The sequence below is a fragment of the Mus musculus genome, chromosome 10 (genome assembly GCF_000001635.26).
Source record: "Mus musculus strain C57BL/6J chromosome 10, GRCm38.p6 C57BL/6J".
Classification (NCBI taxonomy): Eukaryota; Metazoa; Chordata; class Mammalia; order Rodentia; family Muridae; genus Mus; species Mus musculus.
The window spans coordinates 78,111,020-78,131,749 of record NC_000076.6 but is presented as its reverse complement, the minus strand read 5'-3'; the positions used below and the strand labels follow the sequence as shown (position 1 = coordinate 78,131,749).

The window sequence follows — 20,730 nt, the reverse complement described above, 5'->3', positions numbered from 1 at the left end:
AAAAGACACACAATCCAGATATTTTATTTCCAAGCTATAAGCCTAGATGGGGCAGGTTTGGGAGCTATTCTAACTCATATCCCTGCTGTATGTCCCTTGTCACTTGCTGTTTCTACTGGCCATGTGCTCATCGTGGTCCATCTCCTTGAATGGTGGCTCCTTCTCTCTCCCTGTCCTTTCTTCTTTCTGGTCTCTATCTGCAATCCTCAGCCAGGTAACTGAAAACCCACCTATCTCCACCTACTGCCATTCACAGGTTTTAGCCTTTTATTGACCAATGAAGTTAATAGCATCATTTGGTGTACCTGAGGATCTCCTCATAGGGACAACCAGATTTGGGGAGCCAGTATTTAGCATTTCAATCCATAGCAGCACCAGAACAACCCCAACAACACCCTCTCCTTGTCCCTACCCCTGGCATCTGTCACCTGCCCTGCTTCATTAATATCTTGTTCCCTACCTCTAAGCCTACAATGACGTCAGATCACATGTGGCATCCTTGCTAGGCATCATGTGTCATGATCGATCCTGGGAGCTGGAACTTCTTTTTAAACCTGGAAAAGTTGATGAGTTAGGCACCTTCTCGGTGTGCTCAAGTGCTTAGCACTTTCAGTGAGACAGTTATGGGTGTTTAGACCAGTGGTGGAGGGAGGTATGCGCTGGGCCAGCATGTGTCTTCAGGACAAGACCTCAGGGCAGCATACATGGCTGCTCTCTTCTATCATCTGACAGAGATGGAGGAGGTTCCCAGAGTCCTCACTGATGGCTGGCATACACTCTCAGGGGTACCTCATGACATAGCGATGCTTTACCACAATACAGAACTTGGGTGAGAGGCTGGGAGCTTGGGCTTGCTATGTGCAGAGCCACACCCATGAGAAAGCAAGCTGTCAGATGAGGGAGGGGTGGGGGACTTAGATTGTGGCATTTCCAGTGACTCTGTTGGGCTGAAAGAAGGAAGGTTCCAGACAAGAGCTCAGAAGCAAATGAAACCTTTCACATTCTGGTATGTATCCTAACTATAGTGTCCCACAGCTAACTCCTGCCTTCTGGGCCCAGGAGACACCATCTTTCATCCTCACCTCCCTGTGGGGTCTGCCAAGGCAGGCAGGAGGCTACACCACAGCCCCAAGTCAGAAGGATACAATTATGGCTCCCTGGCCACAGATGCCACGTGACAGAACTAGAATCCAGTTCTCCTTGGGAGGTTGACAGCACTGGTCTTCCATCCAGGGTCAGGGGTCAGGAACAAATTGTAGCCTTGGCTGCTCCCTGTCCCCCACCCTGGAGAACTCTCAGCATGGATAGCAGCTATGAACCCCGCAACTCCCATCCAGTGCTCCGGTAAGAGACCTTCTGTTTCGATGTTCTCGAACAGGAGCAGAGAAGATACCACCTTGCCAGGTGCCAGACTCAGGACCAGTGGGCACAGGGCAAGGCCACCCCTCCCTAACATCTCTGTGGCAGCCAGGCCTATGGTGCAAGTGTGTTCCTGCCAAAGGTTCCCAGGCCAGGGCTGGAGTTTCCCTGGGTGGGGAGAAAGTCAGTCCAGAATCACAAAGAGGAAACCACAGTGGGAGGAGAGGCTGTGGAGCTGGCAGGGACCCTGGGGACCCATATCACTTTCTCTAAAGAGGCAGAGTCCTCCCTGTGCCCAACGCTCTTCCTGCCAGCACTTCCTTCAGAATATTTCCACTACCCATCTCATCCCCACTGGTCGTGATCTCTGAGTCCAGCCTCAGGGCAATGGAGAGAGCCATCTCTGAGCCTAGCCCCAGGGCAATGGAGAGAGCCGTCTACTGCGTTGATGGGGCCTGATGGCTCTCTTTCCTTCTCAATTTTTGCAGTCCCTAGATGCTGGTATTCCCAGAATTCCCCCAGTTTTCCGAGCGTTGTACATGGCCAGCCACTTTTTTTGTACTGTGTCCCTTGCCCCATTTTGTAGGGACTAAGCGTGAGTGCGCATGCAGGTCCCAGCTTCTCCGGAAGGGGTATGTGTTAACTCTTCGCAAATCCCTTTGAACGCCCTATTTCCCAGCTCCCGAGGGCTGTCTGGAAGCCCCTCTCAGCTGGGAAACAGGAGTCTCCTGGCGCTGTTCCCTCCTGCTGGCTTCCCTGTGGCCAGGCCCTGCCTTCTTCCACACGTGTGAGGACAAGCCAAGAGTGTCGGCCAGCTGGAGCAGAGCCTAGAGCCTGGGACACCTAAGGAAATGGGTCTTCATTCCCTGCCTCCCTGGGTCCCTGTAAACTTTCATGCTACTAACAGCCCTTACTCCTTCCCTCCTATTCCGGTGTAGAATGCATAGAGGTACCACGGTGTTTTGGGATGCAGTCCTCCAGAGCAAAGCAGCGGCCATTCTCCACAGGTGTCTGCGCCTGCGTGCAAGCAACCATCTCTGTAGGGTCTGTTGACTAAGGATGCTTCCTCATAGAAGAAGCGGGTTGAGAAGCTCTTTCGATGCTCACCTGAAGTTCCAGCTACTTGGCCCCAGCCATTTGTAAGCAAATTTGCCCTAATTGGACGCGGCCTAGGGGGGTTCTAGAGGATATAGGAGGTTATTGGAAGGGAGCTGTCTACGAAGCCGCGGGAAAGCCAAAATCCATGATGGGAGTAGAATTTCCAGTGTTCCTGTTTTGGGGTCACCCATGTTCTGTCAGTAAGCCCATTGATTCCCCGGGGTGACTTTGGTGGAATTGTACTTTGCTTTGTTGTTGGGGGCCTTATAAGGAGGTTTATAAACCTGTGGTTTGTTTTGTTTGAGACAGGGTGACGCTACCTAGCCCTGGCTGTCCTGAACAAGCAGTGTAGACCAGGGTTGCTTGGAATTCTTTGCCAATTTCTTAATCAGATCACAGTGGAAACCACTCAAGGGTTGGTGGTCTGGAAACCCCAGAGCCAGAACCAGGAGGAAAACCCCAGTTCAGGTGGCCAGGAGAGGGAGAAGAGGAGGGAGGGGCACAGCCAGGCACATAGAGGAAGGGTTTCTTAGCTGGCCAAGTAGGAGGGTGACTGGGGAGAGATCAGGAGAACTCCTGGCAGTCCTACTGATTCGTAGCTGGTTATTTTGTCATGGAAACACTTTTTTTTTAAAAAAATTTCTTCTTTCCTCCTTTTCTCCCTCTCTTTCCCTTCCTTCCTCCATCTCTCCCTCCCCCTCTCCCTTCCTTCCTTCCTCCTTCTTTCCCTTCTTCTTCCCCTCCCTCCCTCCCTCCCTCCCTCTCTCCTTCCCTTTCATCACCTTGGCACATCTCAATGTACTACTTTAATTTTGTGTGTATTTAAGCACATGAAGATGCACGTGCATACATGTGGAGGCAGGACAGCCTCATATGTCATTCTTCTGGTAAAAAGAAAGAAAGAAAGAAAGAAAGGAAGGAAGAAAGAAAGAAAGAAAGAAAGAAAGAAAGAAAGAAAGAAAGAAAGAAAGAAGAATGTCTGGTCCTGGGTGTAGTGGGGGAGAAGATTTACTGTAGAGATGAGAGTATAGTCAGAGGCAGGGACATCTGGGAGAGTCCAGAGAGGACATGGCCCTAAGCTGGGTCACCTGGGAGATGAGGGGGGAAGGGAGAGGCAAGGGGGAATCTGGGGCGGCAGCCAGGAGGCCAAAAGGTAGAAAGAAGTTGGTTAACTGGAATGGTTGGATTATATAATGAAGAACAGACCAGCCCCCTGGGCTGGAGAACCTTAGGGTAGAGGGCAGGGTGTGCCAGCCAGGAGGGCTGTGTAACAGATAGGGACTGATGGGGTGCAGGGAGAACCTGGGGCCAGGTCTGCTTTGATATGGTAAATAGGCACCTCAGACATTTGTCCAGGATTTGAAACCTAACAACATCCACTTTTTTTTATGTTTATTTTTATTTTTTGAGACAGAGTCTCTCATTGGTCTGAAACTTGTCACGTAGGCTAAGCTGGCCAGCTGGCTTTTGAGACCCAGGGAGCTGCAAGAGCTTGCCTGTCTCCACTTGTCTAGCACTGGGATTACAAGCCTGTGCCACCAGGCCTGGGTTCAGGTCCTCATGCCTGCCAGCTGCTCACTTCTCACCCTGGTGTACTAACTGTAAGTGGGCAGCAGAACCCTAACCCAGCGTGGCCTCGACATGAGAGCTCACAGAACGTCTGTGAGAGCTGGGAAGACAGGAGCCCCTGGCCCTGCTGACCATCCTTCTGCCAAGTTAGTCTGATAAGTTCCATCCAGACTGTGTGCTCTCCGGCCCCAAGCAGACCCACCCACCCACCCTTCCTGTCCCTGGTCCTTGTTTCTGAGTCACCTCCAGCCTGAAGTAATCCATTCCGACTTATCCTCTCAGGAAGGAGGTTCACAGAGCGGAGTCTGATGGGTCACAAAGCTGAGTGGGTTTTTTTGTTTTTTTGTTTTTTTTGTTTTTTTCTGTTGCCTGGACAACCGTAACACATTGCCCAGTGCCCAGGACCAGAAGTTTGGCTTTTATGAGACCTCTGGACCATCCTCCTGGGAGCTGCCAGCAGGAGTCTCCATTACTGTGCCAGTTACTTGTCTTGATGCTGGAGCAATTACCTAACAAAAGCTACACACGGAAGGAAAGGCTTGGCTCATTCTGAGGGTGTAGTCTATCCTGGGGAAGGCTCAGTAGCAGGAGAGGGAGGTGGCTTGTCCTGTTTCCTTGAGTCAGGAAGCAGAGAAGTGCCAGTGTCCAGAGAATATCTTGTGTATTGTATGGATGTATCACCTGTCAATTAAAACACCTATAGCTTATAGGAATGGAGAGAGTAGAAGGTGGGGCATCCCAAAGGCAGAAATGATTCTGAAATAGAGCCAGACTTGAGAGCCAAGAGAGATGTGAGGAACACAGATGCGTGGCATCTGAGCAGAGGTAGCCAGCCATGTGGCAGAATGTAGATAAATGTAAATGGGTTGTTTTAAATTATTAGCTAGTCAGGGAAGGAGCCTAACTGTATGACTTGGGTATTTATAAATATATTTCGAGTCTGAGGCATTATTCTGGGAGCTTGGAGCTGGGAGGGAAGCAGCCAGTCATACAACAGGCTGGTGTTCAACTCCTTTTCTCCTTGTTATTCAATCCAGAATCAGGCCCATAGGATGGTATCACCCATACTCAGCGTAGGTCTTCCTGCCTCTTTAAATCTTTCTGGAAAAGCCCTCACAGAGACACCCAGAGATGTGGTTCTATGATTATCTTAAATCTCATTGACAGTGAGATTCGTCAACCCAGCTCCCCCCCCCCCTTTGTCAATCTGACACCCAAACACGTCATTTTCATTTTTATGTGTGTGGGCGTTTAGCCTGCATGTATGTCTGTGCACATTGTATGTGCTGTGCCTGTGGAGGCCAAGGGTTTGCGCTCCTTAGAATTGGAGTTAACAATGGTTGTGAGCTCCCATGTGGGTGCTGGGGATTGAACACTGGTCCTCTGTAAGAACAGCCAGTGCCCTTAAACCCTGAGGCATTGAAAGAAAGATGAAATTTCAAGACCTGTAAGTCATAAAAAGTACTCAGAAATTGCTGGTTATTTATGAGCCTAGAGGCTGCCTGGGGCTGAGAAAAAAGAAAAACAAACCTGGGTATGCCCCGTAGTTAAAACATTCCTGGGAACAGCTTAACCTTAAAGATAAAGAGGAATGTGAGGACATAACAGGGCTACCTTAACTGAGTCAACAACTCACAGAACTCTGACACCCTGCATGTACATGTAATTTTTCTGCTGATGTTTGAATAAGCCAATAGTGTGTCACTATGCTGAATTCCACACCCCTAAGCCCCTCACCCCATAAAAACCCCTAGCTTTCAAGCCTCATGGCTGACATCCATTATCTCCTGTGTGGGATGCATGTCGGTCCGGAGCTCCATAATTAAACGACCTCATGTAATTACATCAAGATGGTCCTTTGTGATTTTTTGGGTGCACACCGAATCGGGAATTGAGTGGGGGGTTTCCCCGCTAGGTTCTATCATTTGGAGGTTCCACCGAGATCTGTGTGACACCCAGGAACCCTGAAGGACCCCTTGGAGGTACGTTTGTTTGTGTGAGTCTTGTATGTTGTCTGTTGTCTAAGTGTGACACCACTGAATTTGTGTCTTGGTTTTCCAGTTCTGAGATTGTGGGTTTGAGTCCCACCTTGTGTCTTGGTTTTTCAGTTCTGGTATTCTGTATTCTGGCAGCTGCCACTGTGGACCGTAAGGACCTAGTGGCTGCGGGAGGAAGACTTCTAAGGCCCCATAGGCTATGACCTTGGAAGACGTTCCAAGGGTGACCCTGGAGGAAGTGCCCAGGGTGAGGGACAGTCAGAAAGGTCTGACTGTCATCTGGCAGAGTGAGAAAAATAAGGTGCTTTTTCTTCCAGAAAGGGAGTCGATGTGGAATCCGACCCCTGTCAGGAAGGGTGTTGATGTGGAATCCGACCCCCGTCAGGAAGCTGGTTGTACAAGTCCAGGCGTAGACGAGTGTGCTCAGATATACTGGTGTCTTTTTTTCCTCTGTTGCTGTCTTGTTTTTGTTTGTGGTTTTCGTCATGGGACACAGATATCGTACATCAGAGGTAAAGTGGAATCCCTCCCTGCCTTCCTGTCTGTATGTCTGTGTGTCTGTCTGTCTTGTTCACTTGTGTGTCCTCCATTAGACCACCTTCTGATTCTGTGTTGCTTTTGGTTTGTCTGGTTTCAAGTCTGGTTTTGGTCCCAAGGAGTTGACTGATTATCTTGGTTTGGTTTTAGGCTGGTCTCAGGTTCTGGGGGCCTTGCTATGGAGAGAGGTCCATTTGGGTTGGTCGCAGTGACAGTGAGACAGGCCACAACGTTGGAGGATGCTCTGGTGTCAAGCTGGGAAGTTGGATCTGAAACAGTCCTTTTCAACCCAGCAGCAGCTATGGTTCAGTATATGCCTGGAACAGATAGTGTCAGGCTTCTCTGGAAATCGCGTGTAAGACGTCCTGTATTGGTCTTGCTTGTGTTTGTCATTTCTGTGGTACTGTGATTCTATGGTGGTTGCCTGAAAATGGTTTCTGTGTGTGTCTTGTGTGTCTCTTTGTGTTCAGACTTGGACTAACGACTGACGACTGTTATTAAGTTATGCCCTCTGGAATAAGAATCCTGTCAGATCCCTATGCTGACCACTTCCTTTCAGACCCTCAGCTGCTCTGCCTCCCACTCCAACTCCAGGGAGCAGCCAGTGGGTCACAGTGGTTCCGCCCATGGACCTGGAGCCTAGGGAGAAATGAGCTTGGAAAACCCGGAGCAAAAGAGGGGTGGTCCCTGAGAAGTCAGTGGCCCTGGATGTTGTGGCTGCTGAAGAGAAAAAGAAGAGGCTGTGGGAGTAGCTGGCCAAGAGCGCAGCAGGTTCCCTGGCAGCTTCTCATTCCCCTGTCCCTTGCATCCCGTCTCTTGTCAACAGAAAAACTGCTTTTACTTTGAGATATGAGTGGTCCGGTACAGCCAGCTGTGAAAGCTGCACTCCCTTCCCTGCCTAGTGTTTTCTCTTCTAGGGTGACCCCGCCCTGAACTGCTGGCAGTGAGTCTGTTCCAAGCTCCAGTGAGGGGGGGCATCTGCCCACTTGGGGCTTCTGTCCAAGGTAAGGAGCACCTGCGAATCTAACTGCCAGGCTCTGATGGGGGTCTTGTCTCTGTGGAACTAGAAAGTGTCCCAACAATCTGACCGAGGTAACAGGAAGTTACAGAAGTTAAAAGAAGGACAGGGTAAGTCGATAAGAAAGTGCAGAGGAGGAGAAAGAAAGGAAGGGTAGAGGTCTGCAAAGAAGTGAGCTAAGAGCAAAGCTTCAGCAGACTCAGGAGAGATAGATGACAGTGGCAAATAGAGAGGTTAACAGTGAGGAGAAGTAAAAATAGAGATGAAGGAGGTTAGAGAGGTCTGAGATGAGAGAGATACTCTGAATGAGAAATATTTAGAGGAAGAACCAGTAAATAAGAGTCAGACAAGAAAAAAAGTTGAGGAAACATGAGGCTGACAAAGACAGAGACCAGAGTCAGAATCAGAGATGTGCAGTGAGAAAGAAATATAAACCAGGGTAGAGGCGAACTATGAGAGAAGATAAGTGACAGAATATAGATGTGATAATTAGATAACATCCAAAGGAAGCAAAGACAAGGAGGGGGAACAAAAGATAATATATAGAGAAAACATTATATGAGATCTCCATTACAGTTAGGAAACAGCAGCAAAGAGAGGTAAATAACAAAGACTAGAACCTAGCAAAGTGGCACATGCTAATAATGCTAGCACTTAGAAATGATCTGTAAGAAACAGAAAGTCAGGAAATTAAAAAGAGATAAGAGAAATGAAATGCTGGCCACAAGAGTCAGGAAAATTAGAAAACTTAGATAGTACCTGGCAACAAAAGAAAGCTTTTGGCTAAAGATCAATGTGTTTACTGTAAAGAAAAAGGGCACTGGGTGAGAGACTGCCCCAACAAAAAGAAGAGGAGCCCCCCTCATGACCAATCCTTTCACCTGTTCGTGGCTAAAAGTGAAGAGATAGCAGAAGGGGTGCTAACACAGAAGCTGAGTCCTTATAAGAGGCCGGTGGCCTACCTGTCGAAGCAGCTAGAAAAGAGACTGTGTTTTATATTCCCCCACTGACCAGTGCAAAACAAGTTAGAAAAGTTCCTGGCCACTGCAGGCTTTTGCAGATTGTGGATTCCAGGTTTTGCTAAATTAAAGAGATAAACAGCCCTTCGTATAGAGAAATAAAGAACAACCTTGGATGGCCTTGGATGCCATTAAGACTGCCCTAATGTCATCCCCAGCTTTGGGCCTTCTAGATGTGACTGAGAACAAAGGTATTGCCAAAGAGGTTCTTACTCAGAGATTGGGACCCTGGAAAAGACCTGTGGCATACTTGTAAGAAATTAGACCTGGTGGCTGTAAGATGGCCTGCTTGTCTGCACATAGTGGCTTCTGGGCAAGGATACAGATAAATTGACTCTGAGACAAAACTTGGCACATGCCCTAGAAAGTGTGGTTCAGCCCCCCCCCCCCCCCACTGACTAACGCTCTTGAAAACATTATCCAACTGTTCTCCTGACCGATGGACACATTATCAGAACTTTTTTGTTGACTGAACGAGTGACCTTCACTAACCTACTGTTTGAGACTTCACCTACTCATCACTGTGTTGACATTCTGGCAGAAGAAACTGATACTCGAAATGATCTGAAGGATCAGATCAGCCTTGGCCTGAGAGTTTGAGCTGGTACACAGATGGCAATAGCCTCGCGGTTGAAGGTAAGCGGAAGGCGGGGACAGCAGTGCAGTGGTGGACAGAAAGCTGAACTTGTGGCTTTGATACAAGCTCTATAAATGGCAAAAGAGAAGTCTACACTGACAGCAGGTATGCTTTTGCCACTGTACGGAGCAATATACAGACAAAGAGGGCTGTTGACATCTGCAGAGAAAGACCTAAGATGCTGTGGCTAAAAGAAATCAGATGGCAGATCTAACCACCAAACAGGCATCCCAAAGAGCAATGATCATGACAGTCTGAAGACTATCAAGTTATAGACAAATTAAGACTGGTAAAAGAAACCCTGTATAGAATAGTAGAAACTGAAGAAAGAAAACTAGTCCTCCCATGGGAAGACAGACCTGAAATCTACTGGAAAATAGACTTTACTGAGAAAAATATGTGTATGAATACCTTCTGTTTTTTGTGAACGTTCTCAAGATGGATAGAAGCTTTTCCCTGTAAAAATTAGACTGTTTAGATAGTCATCAAGAAGATTATTAAAGAAAATTTTTTCCAAGGTTCGGAGTGTCAAAAGCAATAGGTCAGATAATGGCCCTGCCTTTGTTGCCCAGGTAAGTCAGGGTGTGGCCAAGTATTTAGAGGTCAAATGAAAATTATATTGTGTGTACAGACCTCAGAGCTCAGGACAGATAGAAAGAATAAATAGAACTCTAAAAGAGACCTTGACAAAATTAACCATGGTAACTGGCACAGACTTGGTGCTCCTTCCCCATGCCCTACTCTTTTTAAGATCCTTTATGGGGCTCCTATGCCCAGTACTGTCTAAAAATGATGTGTTTAAACTTACATGTTGTTATAATAATGATCTGTATGCTAAGTTAAAAGGCTTGCAGGTGGTGCAGAAAGAAGTCTGGTCACAATTGGCTACAGCGAACAAGCCGGGTACCCCAAAGACATCTCACCAGTTCCAGCCAGAGATCTGATCTACGTGCTACATCTGCGTCATGCTGAGACCCTCAAGCCTCACTAGAAGGGTCCCTGCCTAGTCCTGTTCACTATCCCTTCTTATTCTGTTTTTGTTCCCATGCTAAAAATAGAGTAAATGCAGTACAGCTTATGATCTTCCAGCGTCAATACCAACCTATAGTTAAGATAGAAAAAGAGTATGATTTCTATCCTCCACATAGAGATATAGACTTCTGAAATTCTAAGATTAGAATTACTTAGTAGAAGAGGGGAATGAAAGAAAGGTGAAATTTCAAGACCTGTAAGTCATATAAAGTACTCAGAAATTGCTGGTTGTTTATGAGCCTAGAGGCTGCCTGGGGCTGAGAAAAAAGAAAAACAAACCCGGGTATGCCCCATAGTTAAAACATTCCTGGGAACAGCTTAACCTTAAAGATAAAGAGGAATGTGAGGACATAACAGGGCTACCTTAACTGAGTCAACAACTCACAGAACTCTGACATCCTGCATGTACATGTAATTTTTCTGCTGATGTTTGAATAAGCCAATAGTGTGTCACTATGCTGAATTCCACACCCCTAAGCCCCTCACCCCATAAAAACCCCTAGCTTTTGAGCCTCGTAGCTGACATCCGTTATCTCCTGTGTGGGATGCATGTCGGTCCAGAGCTCTGTAATTAAACGACCTCATGTAATTACATCAAGATGATCCTTTGTGATTTTTTGGGTGCATTCCGAATCGGGAATTGAGTGTGTGTGTGTGTGTGTCGGGGCTTCTCTGCTAGGTTCTATCAGCATCTCTCCAGCCCACACATCACTTTAAGCAATAGCATTCTACCTGGCCCCTAAATTCTCCATCTCATAGTGTAAAAAAAAAGTACATTTCGCCCAACTTTAGAAGTGACTGGAGTCTTTAATGGACTCAGCAATGATCGAAAGTCCAAAGTCTCTTCTGCAAGAGCCTATAAAATACATGTTTTAAGAGTTGCACACTTCCATGTGCAATGGCACAGAATAAATATTCCCATTGCAAAAGACAAGACTGGGGGCCATGGTAGGAAATGTTAGAATCAAATTGAGACCTATATCTACCTGGCAAAGGGGACCCTTAGCTCCACAGTCAGCTCTGCTCGTGACAGGATCGGGTATGTTCCAAAGAATAAGCACTCTGGCAGAAATGAAGATGCTCTGAAGCTCCTCTTCCCTGCGCCCATCTCCTCAGCCACCGGACATTGAGACAAAGACCCACAAGAAATGGAATTTCTCCCAGGAATCTCTCAGGATGATGGAGAGAGAAGGCTGAATCCCTGTGCCAACCAGAAGAGAACTGATCTGCCAGGAAGAGATTTCACACCCTGTTAACAGATACTCAGACCACCTTTTGGGGAAAGGTTGGAGCCCAGACAATGGGAATGATGACTGGAGGGATCACACCTTGTCCAAGGCTGCTTAGCTGCCTCACCTTCTATGTAAACCTAAACCTCATGTCAGGATCTCAAAGATAGACTGTGGAGGGAAGGTCATTGGACCACTTTGTCCCCCTTCCCAGTGTGGCCACACTGATCAAATCTCTTTTTTTTCTGCTTTTCGCTGTGGATTTGTCTTTTCAGTTGGCCTGTTGAGGATGAGTAGCCAAGGCTAGTTTATTAGGGGCTATGACCCTCATAGGTCTCATAACAAGTTAACAAGTCATAGTGAGATGTCAAAGCTTTAAAATTCAGACTCCATTTTAGAGAACCTGACCTAAGTTTGAACTCAGGTAGACTAACAGGCTGGTATCTAGCATTAGTTTCCAAGTTGCCCTCCCCCAACAAAACCTGAGCCTAGCTCTAGTCTCTAGGCTAATCTGCAACAAGAGCAGAGTTTCCAGGTTACACCCCCAATAAGACCAGTGTCTCCAGGTTATTCCCTCAACAAACCTGCGCCCCCAGGTTACACGCCCACCCCTTGCCTAGTGACTACCAATGCAGAGGGGGACAGAAATTAAGTTTATGATATGACTCCCAGCATCAGCCAATTCTGTTAAAGGCCTCAGTAGCTTCCCAATTAGATGCTTGCACAAGTATTCCCTGCTTGCTGCTTACTATAAAGCCCCATAGACATTCAGGGCTCTCCCACCACCAAAACCATCCTTATGGTGGAGCGTTGGGGGCGGGGGGAAGCTAGCTGGAATAAAATAAAGACCCTGCTGTGAGTTGCATCAGATTGGCTCCTGTGTGTGGTTTTGTGGATCACTAACATTTCCCTGGCACAACATTAGCTTGGAGAAAAGACTTATTTGGTCAGCAAGTTGACCTCGGTGGAGAGGAGAGATTGAAGAGTCCCACACCCTTGCTGGTACCCTATTAGCCCAAGGGCTCTTCCCGTCTCCCTGCTCCCTGCTTCAGGAAGGAGATGAGAGTTTGGATTATGTTCTGGACTCTTGATAAGTTTTCTCCAGGCAACACACCTCCCCTCGGTTTGGGGCTTCTTCTCACGATTACTTCAGGGTGGGCGTTGGATTGGCTTTTCTAGGATAGAGGCAGAGCACAGCTGGTAGGGGTTGCCTGAGTCCGGTAAGCCCCTGAGTTGTTTGTGTTCTTTTCAAGCCATTGTTAGCAATTCCATTTGGTTCCTAGCTTTATCTTTCAGGATCAGGCTCAGCCGTTTCTGGTTCTGTTGAACCAATTGAGCTACGATTACACCATGGATGACAGGCAGATCTTGTCAATTTGGAAGGCTTTGCAGACCTCTGAGCCCTTGGGGTACTGCTGATCATTAGGAGGGTGGAAATGTCTGATGGGAATTATATAACCGTGAAGAATACTGTGTCTACTCATTCGGTGCCTTTGATGACCCGGGAGAAAATTCTGGCTGAACAGCCCTTTGTAAACTCAGATCAGCATCTGAAACAGCACAGGGTGATACTGATCTGCTCCTGGACCTCCCAAAAACAAACCTGTGGCCATTTTGATTTTGCATTTATTTATTTATTTTTAACACATTGCTCTTTGCTTTTTGACATTGCCTCAATAAAAATATGCATGTGCAACACGAGTGTTTGGAGGGTGATTTTTTTTTTCTTTTGACCACATTAATATCTCGTAGCCCTCGCCTCTGTCTTCATTTGTCCTCGTTTGGAAACGTAATTAGATAAAATATAGGAAATGAAAGAATTTCGTTATGAGAGTGAAAAGGAAACCAGTGTAATAAGACTTCACTAAGGACCTAACTGTAAAAACCGACAGCATGTGGCTCCATGGGATGGTTAAGCAGAAGGGTTCTTTTCGAGATATGACTTGACTGAGCACAGTCACGGTCTGGGCAAGGTCAGGGGTGTCTGAGAGAGGATGGAGATGCGTAGTGAGAACAGCAGGAGCTGGGAATAGCTGAGAACTGCCAGGTTGTAAGGAGTCCTCTGACTTCTGCATGCATGCTGTGGAATGCATATGCATACGCAAAACGAACAAGTAAATAAATAAAATTATCTTTTTGCTGGTGAGTGGGGTTGTTTTGTTTGTTTGTTTGTTTGACTGTTATTTTTTTGAGACAGGGTTTCTCTGTGTAGCCCTGGCTGTCCTGTAACTGGCTCTGTCAACTAGGCTGGCCTTGAACTCAGAAATCTACCTGCCTCTGCCTCCTGAGTACTGGGGTTCTCTGTCATGTAGTTCAAGTTGACATCTGTATTATGTGTCAGGGTCAGGGCAAGACAGTACAAAGGTCCCTCCATCCTGTATTATTATTATTTGGTGGGGGGGGTTGAGACAGAGTTTCTCTATATAGCCCTGGCTGTCCTGGAACTCACTTTGCAGACCAGGCTGGCCTCAAACTCAGAAATCCACCTGCCTCTGCCTCCCAAGTTCTGGGATTAAAGGCATGTGACACCACGCCCGGCCATCCTGTATTCTTGCTGAAAGCATTTCATGTCCAACTATAGCAGGCTACTGAATTACAGTTATACCATCTTAGGAAAGTATTCCTAAGAGTAATTTTAACTGCTAAAACTATCTTAGGTAAACTGATCTCTGGTCCTGTAGACCAGCCATAGTATCACTGGTCATATAGATGACCCATAAATTCCTATATAAAGGATAACTGCCTGACCATTTAACTGCTATTTCTCAGCTTTCTGCTACTCTGCCTGAGACAGCCCCACCAGCAGTAAATAAAGGCCCCATGTAGATAGTTTTGTTGTTGTTGTTTTTTCCCTTCAGGTACCCCATAACATAACTAGAATCTGATCTCCTTGGTGAAGAAACCCATGGAAGATTACCGAACTGTATTCTAGTACCCGAGGCCAGGATGCCCCATAACTTACTTATCTTCTGTTCAACTTCTTGCTTTGTACAGACCTACCCTGCACCTGCTGCAGACCAATATTCCAGGATGTGGGTTTTGGCTTTAAAGCCCAGTGGTCTAAATGCTCTAGACTATACTGGATCTACAATATCCTATCCTATTTTAGTTCCAACAGGCCAGAATAAATACTTTCTCTTTCTCTTTCCTTTCTCTCCTCTCTCTCTCTCTCTCCCTCCCTCTCCCTACTTTTCTACTTTCTCTCCCTCCTCTCTCTCTCCCCCACTCCTCTCTCCTTTCTCTCTCCTTTCCTCTCTTTTCTCTCTCTCTCTCTCTCTCTCTCTCTCTCTCTCTCTCTCCCTCTTTCCCTCCCTCTTTCCCTCCCTCCCTCCCTCCCTCCCTCCCTCCCTCCCTCCCTCCCTCCCTCCCTCCCTCCCTTCTTTTCAATTCAGGGTTTCTCTGTGTAACCCTGGCTGTCCTGGAACTCACTCTATAGCCCAGGCTGGCCCCTAAACTCACAAAGATCAGCCTGCCTCTGCTTCCCTGGTGCTGGGATTTGCGCCTCTACACCTGACAGAATAAAGACTTTCAATTAGCTATACAATGTATCCCAGCAGTCATCCCAGTAACAGTTTGTAACAAAATGTTCTACCATCTACCCCTAAGGCTCAGATTTAGCACAAGGAAAACAATGTTAGAAGTAGCACTTCTTTTTTTCCCCCCACAGGGAAGTCCCAATTCAAAAAACCATGAAAGGAGAAATTGGCAGTTGTTACTGCCCTCCAGTCCTCCACTGCACCCCCCCCCCCCCAGGTAACGGGATGTCCCAGTTCAAAGAACAACCGCAAGATTTACATTCCCAATTGAATCAACTGCACCCACACTTGGAGCAGATCAATCAGCCAGAAAATCAATACCGAATTCTGTTTTTCTCTCTCTTTTTTAGAAACAAACACCCCTTGTGGTTTGGTCCACCCCCCCCCCCCCATACACTTTTCCCAATCCCAAGGCACAAACACCCCTGCTTTCATTTTTTTCTTTTTAAACCCTCCATATCCTGAACCTTGGCCTACCCTCCAGGGAGGATCATGGTCTGAGGTCGAGCTCACAAATAAACCCTAATGTGTTTATATCAGATCCTGAGTCCTTAGTGGTCTTGAGGATCTCTCAAATCAGACATAACAATATTCCTCATGGGTTATAAAGAAAACCTGGGCCGGGCGGTGGTGGCATACGCCTTTAATCCCAGCACTTGGGGGGCAGAGGCAGGCAGATTTCTGAGTTCCAGGTCAGCCTGGTCTACAAAGTGAGTTCCAGGACAGCCAGGGCTATACAGAGAAACCCTGTCTCAAAAAAACAAAAAAAACAAAAACAAAAACAAAAAACAAAAAAAAAAGATTTATTTATTTTATGTATATGAGTACACTGTAGCTGTACTGATGGTTGTGAGCCACCATGTGGTAGCTGGGAGTTTGAATTTAGGACCTCTGACCGGCCCCACTCATTCTGGCTTAAAGATTTATTATTATGCCTAAATTATACCTAAGTTACACTGTTGCTTACTTCAGACGCACCAGAAGAGGGCATCAGATCTCATTATGGATGGTTGTGAGCCATCATGTGGTTGCTGGGATTTGAACTCATAACCTTCAGAAGAGCAGTCAGTGCTCTTAACCGCTGAGCCATCTCTCCAGCCTGACTAATTTTTAATTGGCATGTGTTTTTTCATGCCCAATAAATGTCTTTCTTCATTGGCTGATTCAGCCCATGGGGTTTGAGGGTTTTCTGCTACCATTGGTTACCTCCAGAACTTCCCTGCCTTTAATTCTTGAACTGGCAGAGATCTTGTTACTTTTGGTTTGGCTTTAACAGAATCCAGGATCATTTGAAGGTCTGTGTAGGCTGCAGTCTGCCCACACATAGGGTGCATTCTGAGAGCATGTGTTGTGTAACTGTTTTTCTTTCTGAGATGAAATCATTCCACCATCCCACGGGAAATGCCTTACTCAAACTAGCTTCAGGAAGTTCCTGAAACCGACCAGATTCACTAGGCCCCTCCCTCCCTGTCAGAGTAAGCAATAAAAAAGCAGGGTCTCTGACAGGAGGAAGCTGCACCACACACACACACACACACACACACACACAAAGACTCTCAGACTAGCAAAACCTCAAAGAAGACTCTTGAAACCAGACCACACGCCTAGAAGAGGCTCATATCATCAAAGGTGCCTGGAAGAGGTTTAGACCAGAGTGTCTGGAAAAGAACACTCTCCAACCTGTTGAGGTGCTTGCAGCCTGAGCAGTGTGCTTCAGATTTCCCAGCTTGGTGACCTGTTACCCACATGGGGGTAGACTGTGGTGATACAGCTGTCTTTGAGTCATTTCTACTCCTGTAAGGAAGCCCTCACCTACCCTACCTAAGGTAACCCCCAAAACCTCACGGGTTCGCTTAGTTGGACTTAGGTGGTGTCCATACTTTGGTCTACCATAGGTTCCCTATCTGGGGTGAGTAGATGCATGTGTTGCCTCCCCCCTGGAAAAGTTTTGTTGTACAACAGCATAGGCCTGCCACTTTAAAAGACAGATCGCTAAGAGATCAGATGCAGCCACACCCTTCTGCACTTTGACCCCTGAGACAAAGGACTGACAGTCCCTGCTGAGAATGCACAGCTCTCTACTGGCTGAGGGGAGGTAGGGAATCAAACCCAGTCCCCCAAGGATAAAAAAGTCTGAATAGCCTCTTGTCGGGGGATTACTAGAAGCCCCCCAAAATACCTGCTGTGATTGTTACCAGGGTGACACGGCTCCTGGATCAAGTTGGGGGTTTTCCAGTAGCTGAGTTCATTCAGAGATCACGTTAATCATAAAATGGAGTCTGAAAGCAAAATGGAGTTTGTAATGTTCAGCTGGGCCCTTCACAAGGTTCAGAGAGAGTGGTTGTTTGGGTGCCTGACTCTGGAAGCTTATAGTGGATGGGCATGGGTGGCTGTTTGAAGGGTGTTTTGCGTGCTTGGGACAGTATCTGTCCATGGAGAGCTGGGGAGATGGCAGCTAGGATCTGCTACTCACTGCTTCAGAACTCACTGTGTAAATTAACTTTTATTTGCCTAGGTAATTGTCATCTCTGAGGCTCGCTCGCTCACTGAGTGAGTCTGCTAACCTAGGCCTGCAAGTTTCTAGCCTCCATACAGTCTTCTCTGGGCCTAGAGTGTTTTCAGCCTCTGAGACTCACTGCTGAAGAAGCTCACCCCTTCCTAATTCTTTCTGAGCTCTGGCTGGCTGGTTCAACTCAGCTGTTCCTGCTCAAACTCCTCTCCAAGCTGACTGACACAGTCTGGCTTCTCTGACTCTGCTTCTTGCCCAGCGTAGCCTCAAACTAACTCGAGAAATCTGTTCTAATCTTCTGGCTTCTTTCTCATCATCTCTGGCTCATTCTGTCTTTACCTGTGTCTAGCTTTTTCTCTCTCTGTAGCCTGTCTCTGTAGAACTCTCCTGGCAAAACTGCCTCTCTCCTCCCCTCTCTCCCTTCTCCCCTCTCTCCCCTCTCCTCCCCTCTCCTCCCCTCTCCTCCCCTCTCCCCTCTCCTCCCCTCTCCCCTCTCCTCCCCTCTCCCCTCTCCTCCCCTCCCCTCCTCTCTCTCTCTCTCTCTCTCTCTCTCTCTCTCTCTCTCTCTGCCTCTCCCCCCACTCCACTGCCCCTCAAGTAGTTTCCCTTTCCTCTCTCTTCTCATGATAGCTGGGCAGATCCTATTCTGTCTAATCTTTCTCTGATTCATCACTTAGTTTGCCTCTCAATTAGAAGTCACTTTCAAACAAGGGTGCCTCCTACTACAAACTAACTTTACCTTCATTCTTTGAGATTAAAGGTGTTTGTTTACTAAGGGTGTGTCTGTATTCTAGCCAGAGGAACTAAAGGTGTGTGCTAAGGGCTGAGCCACACCACAACTAGAAGCAACTTTTTTTCAGTAAATAACACAACCTCGGGGTTCACAGTGTGATCAAATACTCTACAACATCACTACTAGTAGCAGATCCGTTTCTGGGTCTCACCAGAGCCAAACCTCTGTATTATCCTTTTGCTTTCTGTAGTTTGACCCAGGCTGGAATCCCGAACATGGAGGGAAGAGGACAGACACCCACACCCACACCCACAACCACACACACACCAATTTTTGCACTCTGGTGGTGTCTTTGTGTTCTTTGGCTGTGGAGAGACATCATGACTATGACAACTCTTAGAAAGCATTTAATTAGGGGCTTGCATACAGTTTCAGAAGGTTGGTCCATTATCATCATGGTGTGGAGGAAGATGGCAAATAGGCAGACATATTGCTGGAGAAGTAGTTCACAGTTCTACATATGGATCCACAGGCAGCAGGAAGAGACTCTGGGCTCAGCATGAACTTTCAAATCCTCAAAGCCCACCCCCAACCCCCCAGTGACACACTTCCTTCCACAAGGCCACACCTCCTAATCCTTCTAATCCTTTCAGATAGTGATATTCCCTGGTGACTAAGCATTCAAATATATGAGTCTATGGGGGCCATTCTTATTTAGATCCCCACCTGTCTGAAGATGGGATTGGATGGTTTGGTTTTGCAGCTATCTGGAGGAATTGGGGGGAAAGTCCATGAAATGCCACCAGGAACTGGTGTTTTCTCTGTGAACTGAGGCCTTGGGCTGACCAGGCTCTGCTGCTGCTTGCATCCTCATCTTCCATCCTGGCCGTAGGCCCTCCTGGATTTTAACTTTGCTTCTTTGCTTCTGCACCCACAAATTGACCCTTGTGTCTTTCAAAGGTTGTCACTAACCAGCAGTGGTAGCCCCTACAGATTGTGTGGACAGCTGCCCTTTGTGCCACAGTCCCCACCTTGTATGCTGCTGAGGTTGCTGAGGCTCCATCCCAGCCAGTGACTCTCCACTTTGGTCACTCCTCATTTCCCTGAGGAAACCCATGGCACCAGGGGGCAGGTGGGATCAGCTTGTGTTTGGAGGACTTTGAAAAGAAACAGGTCCAGAAGATGTTAGAACATGGATCCCAGTGGACCAGCTGCCCCAAGTGTTTCCACACTAGCACCAGTCTGTAGCAGTCCCTACCCTGGGGCCCAGGTGAGGGAGGATAAGAGGAGAGGAGTCCAACCCCAGAGATGAGTGGAGAGGTCTGCAGACACACCAGATGGGGACCTGCTTACTGCCCAGTGTTCTTTATCTGAGCCGGGGACATGGAGCACCCTGCTGACATTTCCCTGTCTATGCTTCATGTTTGAAGGGTAGCTATCACTTGTAGTACACACGCACTAGACAAGAGCACACCCTTTTCCCGCCTTTCTGCACTTCCAATAACTTGGTGGCCAGAATGTTCTGCCACCCAGGACTTTCCCCCCAGGAGCTGTTACAGAGCCCTTGTGGCATGCCACAAAGGCAGAAGCCCTGAAGCAGCTGAGACACTCTACTCTGAGGCCTCCTTGGCTCTGTGATCCTGGTCACTCTCATCCCTTGAGCTGACCATCCATATGTGTAAGGATTTCTGTGTCCTGAATAACATTGCCTGGTCCTCTCTGTCTCAGGCCTTGATTTCTTCTTTGTGTTGGTATTTTGCTCCTGAATCAACTCTGCATTCTCAGGAGACTTTGTGCCTGGGGGTGATTTGTAGCATTCACACTGGGAGAATCTTTCTAGTACTTTATTTAGAATATTCACAGCTGAAATGTGCACAGAAGTGCACCTAAGAAGCCTCAACTGGATAGGAGCTGTGAGAGCTGATAGGAGCCATGTGGCTAGAGAGCTGGAGTGCTGTAGACCAAGGAGCCTGAGGCAGGAGGATCACAACTTTGAGGTCAGCTGAGACCACACAATGAGTTCCTGTCTCAAGACTAATTTAAATATTTTATTTATATATGTATGTGTGTATGTATGTTCATATGTATGTATATGTTTATATGTATGTTTGTATGTATGTGTGTTTGTATGTGTGTATGTATGTTTATATGTATGTCTATATGTATGTGTATGTATATATGTATGTATATGTATGTTTGTATGTGTGTACATGTATATATGTATGTTTGTATATATGTATATGTATGTTTGTGTGTGTGTATATATATATATGTATGTATGTTTATATGTATGTATGTATATTTGTATGTATGTAAGTATTTTTTAAGTCAAGTTATCTTGGACTATTTCCAGACCTTATAATAACTACTAACCTTCAACCCTGTCTGTCACCTACCATCCTTGAGGCAGCCAGCTATGACAGATCAGACTATGGAATGTGTGCTAAGCCCAACAGG

At 47.0% G+C, this 20,730-nt stretch overlaps 1 long non-coding RNA gene across 1 annotated transcript in view; it reads left to right on the top strand.

Moving 5' to 3' along the window:
- Window positions 1–10,429, top strand: part of Gm47922 — a 17,027-nt gene extending 6,598 nt beyond the window's left edge. Inside the window, exons 2-4 of the long non-coding RNA XR_003948914.1 lie at window positions 2,298–2,498; window positions 7,478–7,564; window positions 10,089–10,429. This is a non-coding gene — a long non-coding RNA (predicted gene, 47922). The remainder of the gene's footprint in view (window positions 1–2,297; window positions 2,499–7,477; window positions 7,565–10,088) is intronic.
- Window positions 10,430–20,730: the final 10,301 nt, after the last annotated feature.